Source organism: Caretta caretta, chromosome 14, assembly GCF_965140235.1.
Source record: "Caretta caretta isolate rCarCar2 chromosome 14, rCarCar1.hap1, whole genome shotgun sequence".
Taxonomy (NCBI): domain Eukaryota; kingdom Metazoa; phylum Chordata; order Testudines; family Cheloniidae; genus Caretta; species Caretta caretta.
Genome location: NC_134219.1, coordinates 29,635,753 through 29,654,459, shown reverse-complemented (window position 1 = coordinate 29,654,459; position 18,707 = coordinate 29,635,753). Strand labels below are relative to the sequence as shown.

Below are 18,707 nucleotides of genomic sequence, written 5' to 3'. Positions count from 1 at the left end.
AACAAACTCACAGAACTGAAACATTGCCAGGTGTCTGGCAAATACTTAAAACTCTCTGGCAGGCGAAGAATTGTACAAAGTTGTATGACAGTTTTATTATTTCTAAGAAATTTGAAATAAAAATACAATATAAACGTTTTCTTTTCTGAACACCATCTTCAGTGACATTATTGGCACGCTAGGAGAATTTGAGGACTGGCACTGGCCCTGAGGTAAATTGAGTTTGGGACCCCTGCTTTAGGTTTTAGGATAGGGGCTGGGAACACTATGAGGTAATTAACAGCTCCCAGGCACTCTTGGACCGTAAATGCCCCCTCCCACAACACTTCCATCTTATTGGCCTGGAGCGGTTTCAGGACCATGACTTGGTCACCTACTTTGAAGGAACACTCTCTGGCATGTTTATCATACCAGGCCTTTTGCTCTTGTTGAGCATCCCGTAAGTTTTCTCGAGCAAGGGCTAGAGTGTCTTTGAGGGTGTTTTGCAGGTTGGTTGCAAAGTCCAAAATGTTAGTTCCTGGAGAAGATGTAACCCCCTCCCATTGCTGTTTCACCAAGTGTAATGGCCCCTTAACTTCATGGCCATAAACGAGTTCAAAGGGTGAAAACCCCAAACTGGGATGTGGTACAGCCCTGTAGGCAAAGAGTAACTGCTGCTACACTAGGTCCCAATCATTGGAGTGCTCATTCATGAATTTACATATCATGGCCCCCAAAGTCCCATTAAACTTCTCCACTAGGCCATTTGTTTGATGGTGGTAAGGGGTGGCAACCAAGTGGTTTACCCCATGAGCTTCCCAAAGATGTTTCATGATCCCTGCCAGAAAGTTAGTTCCCAAATCCATAAGGATGTCTGAGAGCCGACCTACCCTGGCAAAAATTTTTTCCAATGCCTGCCTTATGCTTTTAGCCCTGGTGTTGCTTAGAGCTACTGCTTCCAGCCATCGGGTCGCAAAATCCATGAAGGTCAGTATGTATAGCTTTCCTCTGGATGTCTTCTTAGGGAAAGGACCCAGAATATCTACAGCTACATGCTGAAATGGATGGGGAATTATGAATTATGATTATATATTTCTCCTGAATTATGGGGAGAGGCTGAAGAGAGGCCTTGACCTGGTCTTGGGGCTTTCCCACTCTCGGTACACCTCACAAGACCGGACATAGGTAGAAACATCCTTGCCCATTCCCTCTCAGTGAAATGACTTCCCCAAATGGTCTTTGGTCTTGTTCACCCCAGGATGGGCACTAGGGTGATCATGGGCTAAGCTCAAGAGCTTTTTCCTAAACTTACTTGGAACTACCAACTGTCTCTGAGGATGCCAGTTCTCCTTGTTCCCACCAGAAAGGGTTTCCTTGTACAAGAGTCCTCCTTCTACAATAAACCTGGACCTACTGGAAGAGCTGAGAGGCGGTGGGTCACTCCGTGCCACTGTCCAAGCTCCCTTGAGGCTTTCATCTGCTTCCTGCTTTGCCTGGAACTGCTCCATTGATGCTGGAGACATTAGTTCCTTGCTGGGTTGTGGACTTGGGCTTGGTCCCACTAGAAGCGATGCAGGTGACGGGGGTGTCTCCACTGACTGTGAACCACTCTCCACTAGTGCACTGGGTTGTATTTCAGGCTCCAGTTGAGCTTCTTGCGCCAATGTAGCTGCTGCTGCAGGTGTAGGCTCTGTGGTGCCCTTTGGTGCTGACTCCTCTGACTTTGGTGGGGTTGCAAGTACAGGCTCTGGTGCTGACTGCTCCGCCAGTTCCGATCTTTAGGCTGGTTCTGACTGGGTCCCAGGAACTGGATCTACAACTGTTGTCATAGCCCTGGTCTACACTAGGACTTTAGGTCGAATTTAGCAGCGTTAAATCGATGTAAACCTGCACCCGTCCACACAATGAAGCCCTTTATTTCGACTTAAAGGGCTCTTAAAATCGATTTCCTTACTCCACCCCTGACAAGTGGATTAGCGCTTAAATCGACCTTGCCGGCTCGAATTTGGGGTACTGTGGACACAGTTCGATGGTATTGGCCTCCGGGAGCTATCCCAGAGTGCTCCATTGTGACCGCTCTGGACAGCACCCTCAACTCAGATGCACTGGCCAGGTAGACAGGAAAAGAACTGCGAACTTTTGAATCTCATTTCCTGTTTGGCCAGCATGGCAAGCTGCAGGTGACCATGCAGAGCTCATCAGCACAGGTGACCATGATGGAGTCCCAGAATCGCAAAAGAGCTCCAGCATGGACCGAACGGGAGGTACGGGATCTGATCGCTGTTTGGGGAGAGGAATCCGTGCTATCAGAACTCCGTTCCAGTTTTCGAAATGCCAAAACCTTTGTCAAAATCTCCCAGGGCATGAAGGACAGAGGCCATAACAGGGACCAGAAGCAGTGCCGCGTGAAACTTAAGGAGCTGAGGCAAGCCTACCAGAAAACCAGAGAGGCGAACAGCCGCTCTGGGTCAGAGCCCCAAACATGCCGCTTCTGTGATGAGCTGCATGCCATTTTAGGGGGTTCAGCCACCACTACCCCAGCCGTGTTGTTTGACTCCTTCAATGGAGATGGAGGCAATACGGAAGCAGGTTTTGGGGACGAAGAAGATGATGATGATGATGAGGTTGTAGATAGCTCACAGCAAGCAAGCGGAGAAACCAGTTTTCCCGACAGCCAGGAACTGTTTCTCACCCTGGACCTGGAGCCAGTACCCCCCGAACCCACCCAAGGCTGCCTCCTGGACCCAGCAGGCGGAGAAGGGACCTCTGGTGAGTGTACCTTTTAAAATACTATACATGGTTTAAAAGCAAGCATGTGAAAGGATTACTTTGCCCTGGCATTCGCGGTTCTCCTAGATGTACTCCTAAAGCCTTTGCAAAAGGTTTCTGGGGAGGGCAGCCTTATTGCGTCCTTCATGGTAGGACTCTTTACCACTCCAGGCCAGTAACACGTACTCGGGAATCATTGTACAACAAAGCATTGCAGTGTATGTTTGCTGGCATTCAAACAACATCCGTTCTTTATCTCTCTGTGTTATCCTCAGGAGAGTGAGATATAATTCATGGTCACCTGGTTGAAATAGAGTGCTTTTCTTCAGGGGACACTCAGAGAAGCCCATTCCTGCTGGGCTGTTTGCCTGTGGCTGAACAGAAATGTTCCCCGCTGTTAGCCACGGGGAGGGGGGAGGGCTGAGGGGGTAGCCACGCGGTGGGGGGAGGCAAAATGCGACCTTGTAACAAAAGCACATGTGCTATGTATGTAATGTTAACAGCAAGGATTACCCTGAAAGAGTGTAGCCACTGTTTTATAAAATGTGTCTTTTTAAACACCGCTGTCCCTTTTTTTTTTCTCCACCAGCTGCATGTGTTTCAATGATCACAGGATCTTCTCCTTCCCAGAGGCTAGTGAAGCTTAGAAAGAAAAAAAAACGCACTCACAATGAAATGTTCTCTGAGCTCATGCTGTCCTTCCACACTGACAGAGCACAGACGAATGCGTGGAGGCAAATACTGTCAGAGTGCAGGAAAGCACAAAATGACCGGGAGGGGAGGTGGCGGGCTGAAGAGAGTAAGTGGCGGGCAGAAGAGAGGACTGAAGCTCAAATGTGGCGGCAGCGTGATGAGAGGAGGCAGGATTCAATGCTGAGGCTGCTGGAGGACCAAACCAGTATGCTCCAGTGTATGGTTGAGCTGCAGCAAAGGCAGCTGGAGCACAGACTGCCGCTACAGCCCCTGTGTAACCAACCGCCCTCCTCCCCAAGTTCCATAGCCTCCACACCCAGACGCCCAAGAACGCGGTGGGGGGGCCTCCGGCCAACCAGCCGCTCCACCACAGAGGATTGCCCAAAAAAAAGAAGGCTGTCATTCAATAAATTTTAAAGTTGTAAACTTTTAAAGTGCTGTGTGGCATTTTCCTTCCCTCCTCCACCACCCCTCCTGGGCTACCTTGGTAGTCATCCCCCTATTTGTGTGATGAATGAATAAAGAATGCATGAATGTGAAGCAACAATGACTTTATTGCCTCTGCAAGCGGTGACTGAAGGGAGGAGGGGCGGGTGGTTAGCTTACAGGGAAGTAGAGTGAACCAAGGGGCGGGGGGTTTCATCAAGGAGAAACAAAGAGAACTTTCACACCGTAGCCTGGCCAGTCATGAAACTGGTTTTCAAAGCTTCTCTGATGCGTACCGCGCCCTCCTGTGCTCTTCTAACCGCCCTGGTGTCTGGCTGCGCGTAACCAGCAGCCAGGCGATTTGCCTCAACCTCCCACCCCGCCATAAACGTCTCCCCCTTACTCTCACAGATATTGTGGAGCACACAGCAAGCAGTAATAACAGTGGGAATATTGGTTTCGCTGAGGTCTAAGCGAGTCAGTAAACTGCGCCAGCGCGCCTTTAAACGTCCAAATGCACATTCTACCACCATTCTGCACTTGCTCAGCCTGTAGTTGAACAGCTCCTGACTACTGTTCAGGCTGCCTGTGTACGGCTTCATGTGCCATGGCATTAAGGGGTAGGCTGGGTCCCCAAGGATACATATAGGCATTTCAACATCCCCAACAGTTATTTTCTGGTCTGGGAATAAAGTCCCTTCCTGCAGCTTTTGAAACAGACCAGAGTTCCTGAAGATGCGAGCGTCATGCACCTTTCCCGGCCATCCCACGTTGATGTTGGTGAAACGTCCCTTGTGATCCACCAGAGCTTGCAGCACTATCGAAAAGTACCCCTTGTGGTTTATGTACTCGGCGGCTTGGTGCTCCGGTGCCAAGATAGGGATATGGGTTCCGTCTATGGCCCCACCACAGTTAGGGAATCCCATTGCAGCAAAGCCATCCACTATGACCTGCACATTTCCCAGCGTCACTACCCTTGATATCAGCAGATCTTTGATTGCGTGGGCTACTTGCATCACAGCAGCCCCCACAGTAGATTTGCCCACTCCAAATTGATTCCCAACTGACCGGTAGCTGTCTGGCGTTGCAAGCTTGCACAGGGCTATCGCCACTCGCTTCTCAACTGTGAGGGCTGCTCTCATCTTGGTATTCATGCGCCTCAGGGCAGGGGAAAGCAAGTCACAAAGTTCCATGAAAGTGCCCTTACGCACGCGAAAGCTTTCGCAGCCACTGGGAATCGTCCCAGACCTGCAACAGTATGCGGTCCCACCAGTCTGTGCTTGTTTCCCGAGCCCAGAATCGGCGTTCCACAGCATGAATCTGCCCCATTAGCACCATGATGCATGCATTGTCAGGGCCCATGCTTTCAGAGAAATCTGTGTCCATGTCCTGATCACTCACGTGACCGCGCTGACGTCGCCTCCTCGCCCGGTATCGCTTTGCCAGGTTCCGGTGCTGCATATACTGCTGGATAATGCGTGTGGTGTTTAATGTGCTCCTAATTGCCAAAGTGAGCTGAGCGGCCTCCATGCTTGTCTTGGTATGGCTTCCGCACAGAAAAAAGGCGTGGAACGATTGTCTGCCGTTGCTCTGACGGAGGGAGGGGCGACTGACGACACGGCTTACAGGGTTGGCTTCAGGGAGCTAAAATCAACAAAGGGGGTGTCTTTACATCAAGGAGTATTTCAGGCAGGACTTCACGGAGGGTTCCAATAAGAAATGGTGCAGCTAAGTTATCGTTCTTATTGGAACAAGGAGGTTAGCCTGGCCTCTGATTGATACATGGCTAGATTTACCTCGCTGCACCTTCTCTGTGAGTGACTGCAGTGTGACCTAGAGGAATGAGTCCCCTAGACAGGGGAGGGGGGGAAGCAAATGAGTACAAAACAAATCTGGTCTATTTCTTGTTTTGATCCACTCCATCTATCTTTTACATCTTTGGCTGGCAGCAGACGGTGCAGAAGGACTGCATGCCATCCACATCTCATGGCTGCTCGGCAGAAGATGGTACAGTAGGACTGCTAGCCATCCTCATCTCTTGCCTGCCCAGCAGAAGATGGTACAATACAACTGCTAGCCATCCTCATCTCTTGCCTGCCTGGCAGAAGATGGTACAGTACGACTGGTAGCAATCTGTATCGCCTGCCTGCTCACCATAAGATGGTTCAATAGGACTGACTGCAGGACTAAAGAGAATGACCTGGTCAAGTCACTCTAAATTAAGTCCCTGCGCCCATGTCTGTCCAGGCGCTCCCAGCCGACGTGGCCAGGAGCACCTCGGACATGACGATGACGGCTACCAGTCGTACTGTACCGTCTGCTGCCACAAGGCAAGGGGTTGCTGCTGCTACTGTGTAGCAAAGCCGTACCGCGTCTGCCAGCACCCAGGAGACATAGGGTGATGGTTACCTGAGCGGGCTCCATGCTTGCCGTGGTATGGCGTCTGCACAGGTAACTCAGGAAAAATGGCGCGAAACGATTGTCTGCCCTTGCTTTCACGGAGGGAGGGAGGGAACGGGGGCCTGACGATATGTACCCAGAACCACCCGCGACAATGTTTTAGCCCCATCAGGCATTGGGATCTCAACCCAGAATTCCAATGGGCAGCGGAGACTGCGGGAACTGTGGGATAGCTACCCACAGTGCAACGCTCCAGAAGTCGACTCTAGCCTCGGTACTGTGGAAGCACTCCGCCGAGTTAATGCACTTAATGCACTTAGAGCATTTTCTGTGGGGACACACACACTCGAATATATAAAACCGATTTCTAAAATACCAACTTCTATAAATTCAACCTTATTCTGTAGTTTAGACATACCCAGAGACTCTGCTCTGGGGTCTGGTTTTCCCACCTCTGGCTGGGTCCCTGTAGGAGGCTCAGGAATGGAGTTAGGTGTGGAGGCCTGTTTAGCCTGGCTGCAGATTACCATCCCCACCTGTTTTGTTCCCCTCACATGATTTGCTAAGTCTTCTCCCAGCAGCATGGGAATGGGATAATCATCATAGTCCATATTCCTGACAAGCCCTTGTACTGGACAGGCAACCTGGCTGTACGCAAGTTAAAAGAGTTGGCCTTAAAGGGTTCCACCGTCACCTGGGCCTCTGGGTCGATCAATTTGGGGTCCACCAGGGATTGGTGGATAGCTGACACCTGTGCTCCAGTGTCTCTCCACGCAGTAATCTTCCTCCCTCCCACACTCATAGTTTCTCTTTGCTCTGGGGGTATGTGCGAGGCATCTCGGCCTAAAGGCTGTCAGTGGGACCCCATGGTGATGAGCTGCAGTTGGCTGGTGCTCTTGGGATAGTTGGCCTTCACATGCCTCAGCTCATTACATTTAAAGCATCATGCAGCTGACTGTGCGCTGGGGCGAGGTGGGTGGTTAGAGAGTGGGGTGGTGGGAGGAGAGGGCATCTTGGGTCTCCCTGGCTGTGTGGAGGGCTCCTCCTTGTGAGGTGGGGCTTTGGGCTGACCCCAATGATGGGGTGTTGTCTTGGGTTGCCCCTTCTGGTATCTGCACCAACTGCTACTAGCTTTCTTCTTCTCCACCACCTCCATCCATTTGGCTCCAATCTTCCCGGCCTTGATTACAGTTTTGGGCTTCCTATCTAGGAGCAGGAAAGGAGCAGTGAGGGCCGGGAGGGGAAAGCCCAGAACTGCTGGGTGTAGGGTCCCTGGACTGGAACCTGGAGTAGAGGATGGGCCCGGGTTCCCCCACCAGTCACCATGGGCATGGCATAGACCAAGTGTGGGTCAGTGAATGGGAGGACTGCCTGGGTCACTGTAGTAGTGACAGAGAATTGAAGGGGACTATACCCAGGAAGGGGGGAAATGCTGAGTGACCTAGCCCGGAGGGTTGAATCACGAAGAAGAGGCTGCGCTTCCTGGAATGAGAGAAGGGCTGCAGACCTGAGAGAGCCACTGAGGGATGGCGTGCAACCACTGAAAGGGGCACCAGTCTGACCAAGCAAATCCCCAGAACTGCCAGGAGGCGGTGCCCTCCAGTGGTGAGTACAGCAGCCCCCATCACAGGGACACTTAATCCAATCCAACATGTAATCCAATATTTGGATTAAATTTGACAGGCATTTCTGGAAAACAACTCTTTTCAAAGATGTTATGAAATCATGTTAAACTAACATTTATTTTTTAAAAAGAGACTTTTTTGGAAGTGCAAAATGTATGAAAAGAAGCTGAATGTTAGCTGGATGTGGCTAGAGCCATCAATAACAAATCATCAAATTACTAAAATTAGCTAAATAAATAACAGTGGCCACAATCTTGCAAAAGGGTCAGAAGGGGTCATTAATTATATACCTAGCTTTCATCGTCCTGTTCATCAGTGGCTCTCAAAGTACTTTACAGAAGGAGTCAGTATCATTAGCCCCATTTTGAGGGGGGAAACTGAGGCACAGAGTGGGGCAGTGACATGCCCGAGGGCACCCAGCAGCAGAGCCAGGAATAGAACCCATTTGTCTTGAGTCTTAACCCACTGTTCCCTAAAAAGAGGGAGAGGGCGCTGTTAGGTTATCTACAAGTAGGTTTAGAAAGATTAGATTTTTATCAGTTAACATCTGTAAACGTCAATTTCACCGTACAGGCAAACCCACAAAAAATATTTCCATCGATAATCCAAATTAACAAATAGGCAAACTAAGAAAAATGCTGCCTGAGAACTTATTAGAGTTTGATTTATAGATATTTACTTTGTCTAGATTTTGACATGTGCTGCTGACAATTTTTAGTTTGAACAGTTATGAAGCTTTAACATTTTGAATTTCAGCACCTACTGTCACCAAATAATTGCCTGATTCCACGATTGCCCGCCCCTCCTCCAATAATTTCCCGCAGCTAGGACAATTTAAATCAATAAAAATAAAAAGCTTTAAAATAAACATAGATACTATCTGCAAAAAACTATAATAAAATAAAAATCGAAGTCTGCCAAGCCTATTTACCTGGCAGTGTGGAAGTGCGCCTATAAAGACTCAGAATCTAAGACTAAGACCTCTTAGACTTGATGTGCCTGATGAAACAAACACATCTCTGTTCTCACTTTAATATTGAGATCTACTTCTCACTCTGGAATCTGAGGGGGGCCTCAGGGTTTGTCTCTGTGGGTGTGGGAGGGAGCGGTAATGGGGTCAGATTATTAAATGAATTAGCCTCCCCCCACCCACTGTTTCCTCTCCCCTAACTGCGCAAATGGATAAATATGCTACATCTCATGCTGCCTCTCCTCTCCCCCCCATTCTTCTCCGTTTTTTATTTTTCCTCTTCTTCCCCTTCCTGATGCTCCCTCCCCGCCCGCAGAGAAAAAGGGGACCCGCCCTGGGGCCTGATCATAGCCCCCTTGTAGTCCCCTTTCCAGCTAACCCGTACAGCCTACCACGGTTTTACCCCTAAGCAGTTCCCAACAGGAAGCACTTGCTTCCTTGCAGCTCAGCTCCGACCCTAGATACATCCACAAGGGAGCAGATTTCTAAAGGGAGCTGAGGTTCCTGGGGGCCCCTTTGTGCAGAGTCACTTTCCTACCCATTCCCAGCACTTTCTCTATTACCAGAAGTCCCCAGTTGAGGGGTCAATGCTCCGGCAGAGCCCAGAATTACCTTCAAAACCTGCTTCCCGTCTGCATTCTCTACTTTGCTGTTAGTGAGCAGGCTCCAGTGAGCTGAGGATGCTCAGTAACAGCTGCTGAAGCCTCTGCCCTCACTCTGCCCTTATTATCATGGAACTCTGCTTCCTGCTATAAACAAGGGCTAAATGGAGAAGAGGGGGCAAGCTGGAAGGGTTGCCAACCCTCCAGGATTGTCCAGGACTCTCATGGGCTATCACCAGCAGGAGAGTGAATTTGTGTGGGGGGGGTGGAGGGTGAGAAAACCTGGATTTGTACTGGAAATGGCCCAACCTGATGATCACTTTAGATAAGCTATTACCAGCAGGACAGTGGGCTGGGAGGAGGTATTGTTTCATATTCTCTGTGTGTATATAAAGTCTGCTGCAGTTTCCACGGTATGCGTCCGATGAAGTGAGCTGTAGCTCACGAAAGCTCATGCTCAAATAAATTGGTTAGTCTCTAAGGTGCCACAAGTACTCCTTTTCTTTTTTCTGAATGAAACATTATGGTTGTTCTTTCCAAAGTTTATAACTGAACATGGACTTAATACAGTTTTCAAACTTTACTCTGCAGAAGACAAATTCTTTTTACCATTTTAATTTAAATGAAACAAGCACAGAAAGTTTCTTTACCGTGTCAATTTTTTAAAAAACTTTCCCTTAATTTTTTTAGTACATAAGAACGGCCAAAGGTCCACCTAGCCCAGTATCCAGTCTTCCGACAGTGGCCAATCCCAGGTGTCCCAGAAGGAATGAAGGGAACAGGTGCCCATTCCCAGCTTCTGGCAAACAGAGTCTAGGGACACCATCCCTGCCCATCCTGGCTAGTAGTTTATGTTTAACAGACTATTGTACTGTATTTGCTTATGGGGAGGATTCTGCTGCTGCCTGATCATGTAATTTCAGTTCCAAATGCGGTGTGGGGTTGACCAGTCAGTTCATAACTCTGACATTCTACTGTATGTCCAGCCAAAATTGGTCACGCTACCACTTGGAGAGGTAGGATCAGCGGAATTTATGCAGGGGGCAAAATGTATTGGGAGGAGGGTGAAACAGGTGGCAGGAGCAGAGGAGAGGGTCAGACAGGTTAAATTGGGGACAGAGTGCAGGAGGTGGAGTTCAGAAAGCCAGGGGGAGGGAGATGCACTGCTAGACAGCGCCAGAGGGTGAAACCTCAGGATAAGGAGAAGCAGAGGAGATGACAGTTACAAAAGCCAATCTAATGATTTTTTGATGAAGCTGCCTCATAATATTTGCGTTTTGAACATTTGGGGTTGGCAATACTGCCACAGATTTGGTGATCTGTCTGCAGTGGTTGCCGAGATAGGGTGTAGGTGGCAGAGGGGCTTATGTTCCTCACTGGATTGTTCATCTCAGCCTCCCCTCTCCGGCAGGGCTGTGGTGTTAAAGGTGCAGAGTACCCCAATGCCTAGACAAGACAGTGCTTCTTGATCTGTAACAATGTCTTGAGCTGTCAAAGGAGATTTGATTCAGTGAAATATTTGACTCAGCCTCCTAAATTTGTTCATATGCTACTGGAGTTTAAAATTCCTTGCCAGTTTAGAAAGGTGTATGTCTGCACAAGGCCTCATTGCAGCTCACAAGTGGGTCTTATTCTGCTATTTTGATTGCCTAAATGGCACGCCACCTCCTGTAATCTACAGTAAATGTAGTTTCACTCCTCCATTTATTTATTTTTAGAATGGTATTTTCATTACTCTTATTTTTCTTGTCATGCCATCATTTACTTTGGTTACCATTGTGCTAACCACGCTACAGTATATGTATAGTTTTATAGTAAATAATCACAGAAAACAATAACTGATGCTAGTAGCTAAGCCATCACATCACATAATGGTTTCTAGTACAACATTGCCTATGCTCTTATTGTGATTTTTTTTAATGTACAATTTTGATTTCAAAATCTTTGTTCTTCCAGTAGCAAGTTTTTTTTTCTTTGCTATCTTATGACTTCAAGGCTGCCACCAAAAACTTCTTCCATTTCTTTTGACCCACCAAGGAGGACTGCCTTTCTCAGCTATTATTTTGCCTCTCTCTCTCCAGCACCTTAGGGCTTGTCTCTGCTAGAAAGTTTGACCAGTTATACAAGTGTATCTATACCAAAAAAATTCCCCATATGGACACTCTTATTACAATATAAGAGTGCCTTTCTTTGGATTAGTTTAATCTAGGACTGTCGATTAACTGAAGTTAACTCACACTATTAACTCAAAAAAATTAATCGTGATTAATCACAGTTTTAATCACACTGTTAAACAATAGAAAACCAATTGAAATGTATTAAATATTTGGGATGTTTTTCTACATTTTCAAATATTTGATTTCAATCTACAATACAGAATACAAAGTGTATAGGGCTCACTTTATATTTTTATTACAAATATTTGCACTGTAAAAATGATAAACAGAGGAAATAGTATTTTTCAATTCACCTCATACAAGTATGTACTGTAATCTCTATCGTGAAAGTGCAACTTACAAATGTAGATTTTTTTTGTTACATAACTGCACTCAAAAACAAAACAACAAAACAATGTAAAACGTTAGCGCCTACAAGTCCACTCAGTCCTACTTCTTGTTCAGCTAATCATTAAGACAAACAAGTTTGTTTACATTTGCAGAAGATAATGTTGCCCGCGTCTTATTTACATTGTCACCTGAAAGTGAGAACAGGTGTTCGCATGGCACCGTTGTAGCAGACATTGCTAGGTATTTATGTGCCAGATATGCTAAACATTTGTATGCACCTGCATGCTTTGGCTACCATTCCAGAGGCCATGCTTCCATGCCAATGATGCTCGTAAAAAAAAAAATGCATTAATTAAATTTGTGACTGAACTCCTTGGGGGAGAATTGTATGTCTCCTGCTCTGTTTTATCTGCATTCTGCCATATATTTTATGTTATGGCAGTCTTGGATGACGACCCAGCACATGTTGTTCAATTTAAGAACACTTTCACTGCAGATCTGACAAAATGCAAAGAAGGTACCATTGTGAGATTTCTAAAGATAGCTACACCACTTGACCCAAGTTTTAAGAATCTGAAGTGCCTTCCAAAATCTGAGAGGGACGAGGTGTGGAGCATGTATGCAGAAGTCATAAAAGAGCAACACTCCGATGCAGAAACTACAGAACCCGAACCACCAAAAAAGAAAATCTATCTTTTGTTGGTGGCATCTGACTCAGATGATGAAAATGAACGTGCATCAGTCCACACTGCTTTGGATTGTTATTGAGCAGAACCCTTCATCAGCATGGAATGGTGGGTGAAGCATGAAGGGACATATGAATCTTTACCATATCTGGCACGTAAATAGCTTGTGACTCTGGCTACAACAGTGGCATGCGAATGCGTGTTCTCATTTTCAGGTGAGATTGTAAACAAGAAGTAGGCAGCATTATCTCCTGCAAATGTAAACAAACTTGTTTGTCTGTGGGTATATCTACACTACGGAATAAGGTCGAATTTATAGAAGTTGGTTTTTTAGAAATCGGTTTTATATATTCGAGTGTGTGTGTCCCCACAGAAAATGCTCTAAGTGCATTAAGTGCATTAACTCGGCGGAGCGCTTCCACAGTACCGAGGCTAGAGTCGACTTCTGGAGCATTGCACTGTGGATAGCTATCCCACAGTTCCCGCAGTCTCCGCTGCCCATTGGAATTCTGGGTTGAGATCCCAATGCCTGATGGGGCTAAAACATTGTCGCGGGTGGTTCTGGGTACATATCGTCAGGCCCCCGTTCCCTCCCTCCCTTCATGAAAGCAAGGGCAGACAATCGTTTCGCGCCTTTTTTCCTGAGTTACCTGTGCAGACTCCATACCACGGCAAGCATGGAGCCCATCTCAGGTAACTGTCACCCTATGTCTCCTGGGTGCTGGCAGATGCGGTACGGCATTGCTACACAGTAGCAGTAACCCATTGCCTTGTGGCAGCAGACGGTGCAATACGACTGGTAGCCGTCCTCGTCGTGTCCGAGGTGCTCCTGGCCACGTCGGCTGTGAGCGCCTGGGCAGACATGGGCGCAAGGACTAAATTTGGAGTGACTTGACCAGGTCATTCTCTTTAGTCCTGCAGTCAGTCCTATTGAACCATCTTATGGTGAGCAGGCAGGCGATACGGATTGCTAGCAGTCGTACTGTACCATCTTCTGCTGGGCAGGCAAGAGACGAGGATGGCTAGCAGTCCTACTGTACCATCTTCTGCCGAGCAGCCATGAGATGTGGATGGCATGCAGTCCTTCTGCACTGTCTGCTGCCAGCCAAAGATGTAAAAGATAGATGGAGTGGATCAAAACAAGAAATAGACCAGATTTGTTTTGTACTCATTTGCCTCCTCCCCTGTCTAGGGGACTCATTCCTCTAGGTCACACTGCAGTCACTCACAGAGAAGGTGCAGCGAGGTAAATCTAGCCATGTATCAATCAGAGGCCAGGCTAACCTCCTTGTTCCAATAAGAATGATAACTTAGCTGCACCATTTCTTATTGGAACCCTCTGTGAAGTCCTGCCTGAAACAAGCACAGACTGGTGGGACCGCATAGTGTTGCAGGTCTGGGACGATTCCGAGTGGCTGCGAAACTTTCGCATGCGTAAGGGCACTTTCATGGAACTTTGTGACTTGCTTTCCCCTGCCCTGAGGCGCATGAATACCAAGATGAGAGCAGCCCTCACAGTTGAGAAGCGAGTGGCGATAGCTCTGTGGAAGCTTGCATTGCCAGACAGCTACCGGTCAGTTGGGAATCAATTTGGAGTGGGCAAATCTACTGTTGGGGCTGCTGTGATGCAAGTAGCCCACGCAATCAAAGATCTGCTGATATCAAGGGTAGTGACCCTGGGAAATGTGCAGGTCATAGTGGATGGCTTTGCTGCAATGGGATTCCCTAACTGTGGTGGGGCCATAGACAGAACCCATATCCCTATCTTGGCACCGGAGCACCAAGCCGGCGAGTACATAAACCGCAAGGGGTACTTTTCGATAGTGCTGCAAGCTCTGGTGGATCACAAGGGACGTTTCACCAACATCAACGTGGGATGGCCAGGAAAGGTACATGACACTCGCATCTTCAGGAACTCTGGTCTGTTTCAAAAGCTGCAGGAAGGGACTTTACTCCCAGACCAGAAAATAACTGTTGGGGATGTTGAAATGCCTATATGTATCCTTGGGGACCCAGCCTACCCCTTAATGCCATGGCTTATGAAGCCGTACACAGGCAGCCTGGACAGTAGTCAGGAGCTGTTCAACTACAGGCTGAGCAAGTGCAGAATGGTGGTAGAATGTGCATTTGGACGTTTAAGGGCGCGCTGGCGCAGTTTACTGACTCGCTTAGACCTCAGCAAAACCAATATTCCCACTGTTATTACTGCTTGCTGTGTGCTCCACAATATCTGTGAGAGTAAGGGGGAGACGTTTATGGCGGGGTGGGAGGTTGAGGCAAATCACCTGGCTGCTGGTTACGCGCAGCCAGACACCAGGGCGGTTAGAAGAGCACAGGAGGGCACGGTACGCATCAGAGAAGCTTTGAAAACCAGTTTCATGACTGGCCAGGCTACGGTGTGAAAGTTCTCTTTGTTTCTCCTTGATGAAACCCCCCGCCCCTTGGTTCACTCTACTTCCCTGTAAGCTAACCACCCGCCCCTCCTCCCTTCAATCACCGCTTGCAGAGGCAATAAAGTCATTGTTGCTTCACATTCATGCATTCTTTATTCATTCATCACACAAATAGGGGGATGACTACCAAGGTAGCCCAGGAGGGGTGGTGGAGGAGGGAAGGAAAATGCCACACAGCACTTTAAACGTTTACAACTTTAAAATTTATTGAATGACAGCCTTCTTTTTTTTGGGCAATCCTCTGTGGTGGAGTGGCTGGTTGGCCAGAGGCCCCCCCACCGCGTTCTTGGGCGTCTAGGTGTGGAGGCTATGGAACCTGGGGAGGAGGGCAGTTGGTTACACAGGGGCAGTAGTGGCAGTCTGTGCTCCAGCTGCCTTTGCTGCAGCTCAACCATACACTGGAGCATACTGGTTTGGTCCTCCAGCAGCCTCAGCATTGAATCCTGCCTCCTCTCATCACGCTGCCGCCACATTTGAGCTTCAGCCCTGTCTTCAGCCCGCCACTTACTCTCTTCAGCCCGCCACCTCTCCTCCCGGTCATTTTGTGCTTTCCTGCACTCTGACAGTATTTGCCTCCACGCATTCGTCTGTTCTCTGTCAGTGTGGGAGAACAGCATGAGCTCGGAGAACATTTCATCGTGAGTGCGTTTTTTTTTCTTTCTAAGCTTCACTAGCCTCTGGGAAGGAGAAGATCCTGTGATCATTGAAACACATGCAGCTGGTGGAGAAAAAAAAAGGGACAGCGGTGTTTAAAAAGACACATTTTATAAAACAGTGGCTACACTCTTTCAGGGTAATCCTTGCTGTTAACATTACATACATAGCACATGTGCTTTTGTTACAAGGTCGCTTTTTGCCTCCCCCCACCACGTGGCTACCCCCTCAACCTTCCCCCCTCCCTGTGGCTAACAGCGGGGAACATTTCTGTTTAGCCACAGGCAAACAGCCCAGCAGGAACGGGCTCCTCTGAGTGTCCCCTGAAGAAAAGCACTCTATTTCAACCAGGTGACCATGAATTATATCTCACTCTCCTGAGGATAACACAGAGAGATAAAGAACGGATGTTGTTTGAATGCCAGCAAACATACACTGCAATGCTTTGTTGTACAATGATTCCCGAGTACGTGTTACTGGCCTGGAGTGGTAAAGAGTCCTACCATGAAGGACGCAGTAAGGCTGCCCTCCCCAGAAACCTTTTGCAAAGGCTTTAGGAGTACATCCAGGAGAGCCGCGAATGCCAGGGCAAAGTAATCCTTTCACATGTATAGTATTTTAAAAGGTACACTCACCGGAGGTCCCTTCTCCGCCTGCCGGGTCCAGGAGGCAGCCTTGGGTGGGTTCAGGGGGTACTGGCTCCAGGTCCAGGGTGAGAAACAGTTCCTGGCTGTCATCTAAAATTACAGAAATTGTAAGTAAAGGCAAGGAAATGCGTTAGATTATCTTTTGTTTTAGTTTGTGAATTTTCCCTATGCTAAGAGGGAGGTTTATTCCTGTTTTTTGTAACTATGAAGTTGAGTGCAGAGGGGAGTCCTCTGTGTTTTAAATCTTTTATTATCCTGTGAAGTTACCTTCCATCCTGATTTTGCAGGTGTGATTCTTTTACTTTTTTCTTTATAATGAAGTTCTTCTTTTAAGAACCTGATTGATTTTTAGTGTCCTAAAAAACAAAGGGTTTGGTCTGTGCTCACTTTGTTAACCTACTGGTTAGTATATTATTCTCAAGCCTCCCCAGGAAAGGGGGTGAAGGGGCTTTGGGAGATATTTTGGGGAAATAGGGACTCCACGTGGTCTTTTTCCTGAATCTTTGTCTAAATCACTTGGTGGTGGCAGCAATACCGTCCAAGGGCAAGGAAAGGATTTGTGTCTTGGAGAAGTTTTTAACCTAAGCTGATAGAAATAAGCTTGGGGGTCTTTCATGTGGGTCCCCACATGTGTACCCCAGATTCCAGGGTATTAGCTTCAGTGTATTTACACTCATGATTCTGAAGTAAACTTTTTGATAGTTTTGTGCTAAGTGCCTGTTGTCTAAAAATGAAATATGAAACTAATTTCATAAATACAGTGTGTTTAATAAACCTAGATTCTAAATGTAGAAGGATTAAGCACAAGTAATTGGGTCAGGGATTTTACCACTTTAATATAGGACTTTTGTAGTGGATACATATATCAGAAAGGACAACTGCAGACCCATAGCAATGAAAGCATGTAACTCCACTGGTAATAATCAATAATTCAGTCATCTAGTTAGACATTTTATATCTATGAATTCATGATAAGTACAGGGAGTAAAAAGCAGAACTCCAGTGTAATTATATTGGCTAGATTATACAATATAAAATAAACCTTTAAAGAGACTTTCCCAGAGACCCCATTTCATTACACAGTGACCCATCTTCACATTCTTGACATCTCCAGATAAAGGTCTCAGAGTTTGAGAAACTGGGACCCACTTTACTCCTCTTCATTCAAAGCAAGAAAGTCACAAATAAACCATCATCCCAACTCAGTGCCCAGAGCCGAAGTATTACTGCATTTCTGACCTGAATCCATCTCTGCTCCTGAATGTATCAATTAACTAAAACAGTATCAAGAATAAATCAAAGTCACACCACATAAGATAAAGATGGTTCTAGGTCTGTATCAACAAACTTCAGAGCAGGAGCTAATCAGAGGACGTTCAGAGCTTCTTGAGACATAATAATCAAATCTCTTCACAACATGGGAATCTTATCTCTGCCTCTTGCTCTGCATGCCTCTGTTCTAGGAATGTGATTTCATTATCTACTTTAATAACATGTCCTCATTAGATGGCCAGTACTGTCTTACCCGACCCTCTGATATTCATTGGAATCAGCTGTATTGTTGTTCACTTCACCCATCTTCTAGAGTTTCTCTTCTGTGTGGATTCTCTGATGCCTGATGAGGGATGAGCTGTCACGAAAGCTGTTCCCACAGTCCAAGCATTTAAAGGGTCTCTCTCCTGTGTGGATTGTTTGGTGTCTATTAAGGTGTGAGAGACGACCGAAGCTTTTCCTGCACTCAGGGCATTTGTAGGGCTTCTCTCCTGTGTGGATGCTTTGATGCGTATGTAAGCAGTGTCAGGATGAGCTCCACCCTGACATCTGGTGGTGAGGTGTGGCAAGTTGTGGAAAAGAACTTCAGGGGCCGATCTCATTTGCATAGGCACACCCACCCCGCCTAGAATGAAGCCATAGCTGCCCAAATGGTCACTTTGGCTGCTGTGGGATCCCCAGTGTCTCTGTTATTGGGGCAGAAAGAATAAATGGTTATTACCCTGATTATGGGAACTATGCTTGGAACTGTACTTGGTCTTTTGTTATGATGGAGGGAGTCACCATCAACTAAGTAGCACTCGCTAGGCAAGGGTCATGGGTTCCAAAATTCTGTCAGTTGAGAGAGGCTGTGGACAAGTATTAATACTTGGTGGTGTGAGTCCCTTGGTGAGGGCCTTACATGCTAATTGCACTTCCTCCTCTCTCCACTGTGGAATGTCAGAGCTAATTTTGATTTCATTAGGAGTCTAGTTACAGGCTGCTGAGCTCACTTTGGGTTAACAGTGCACCAGCACTGAGGCTC

General features: G+C 47.3%; 1 protein-coding gene and 1 pseudogene across 1 annotated transcript in view; both read right to left on the bottom strand.

Moving 5' to 3' along the window:
* Window positions 1-9,529, bottom strand: part of LOC125621813 (uncharacterized) — a 51,438-nt gene extending 41,909 nt beyond the window's left edge. Inside the window, exons 1-2 of the mRNA XM_075119713.1 lie at window positions 9,475-9,529; window positions 8,183-8,364 (exon numbers count right to left, since the gene is read on the bottom strand). The gene's annotated coding sequence lies outside the window, so the exon portion shown is untranslated. The remainder of the gene's footprint in view (window positions 1-8,182; window positions 8,365-9,474) is intronic.
* An 8,463-nt stretch (window positions 9,530-17,992) lies between these two features.
* Window positions 17,993-18,707, bottom strand: part of LOC125621503 (uncharacterized) — a 49,728-nt pseudogene continuing 49,013 nt past the window's right edge.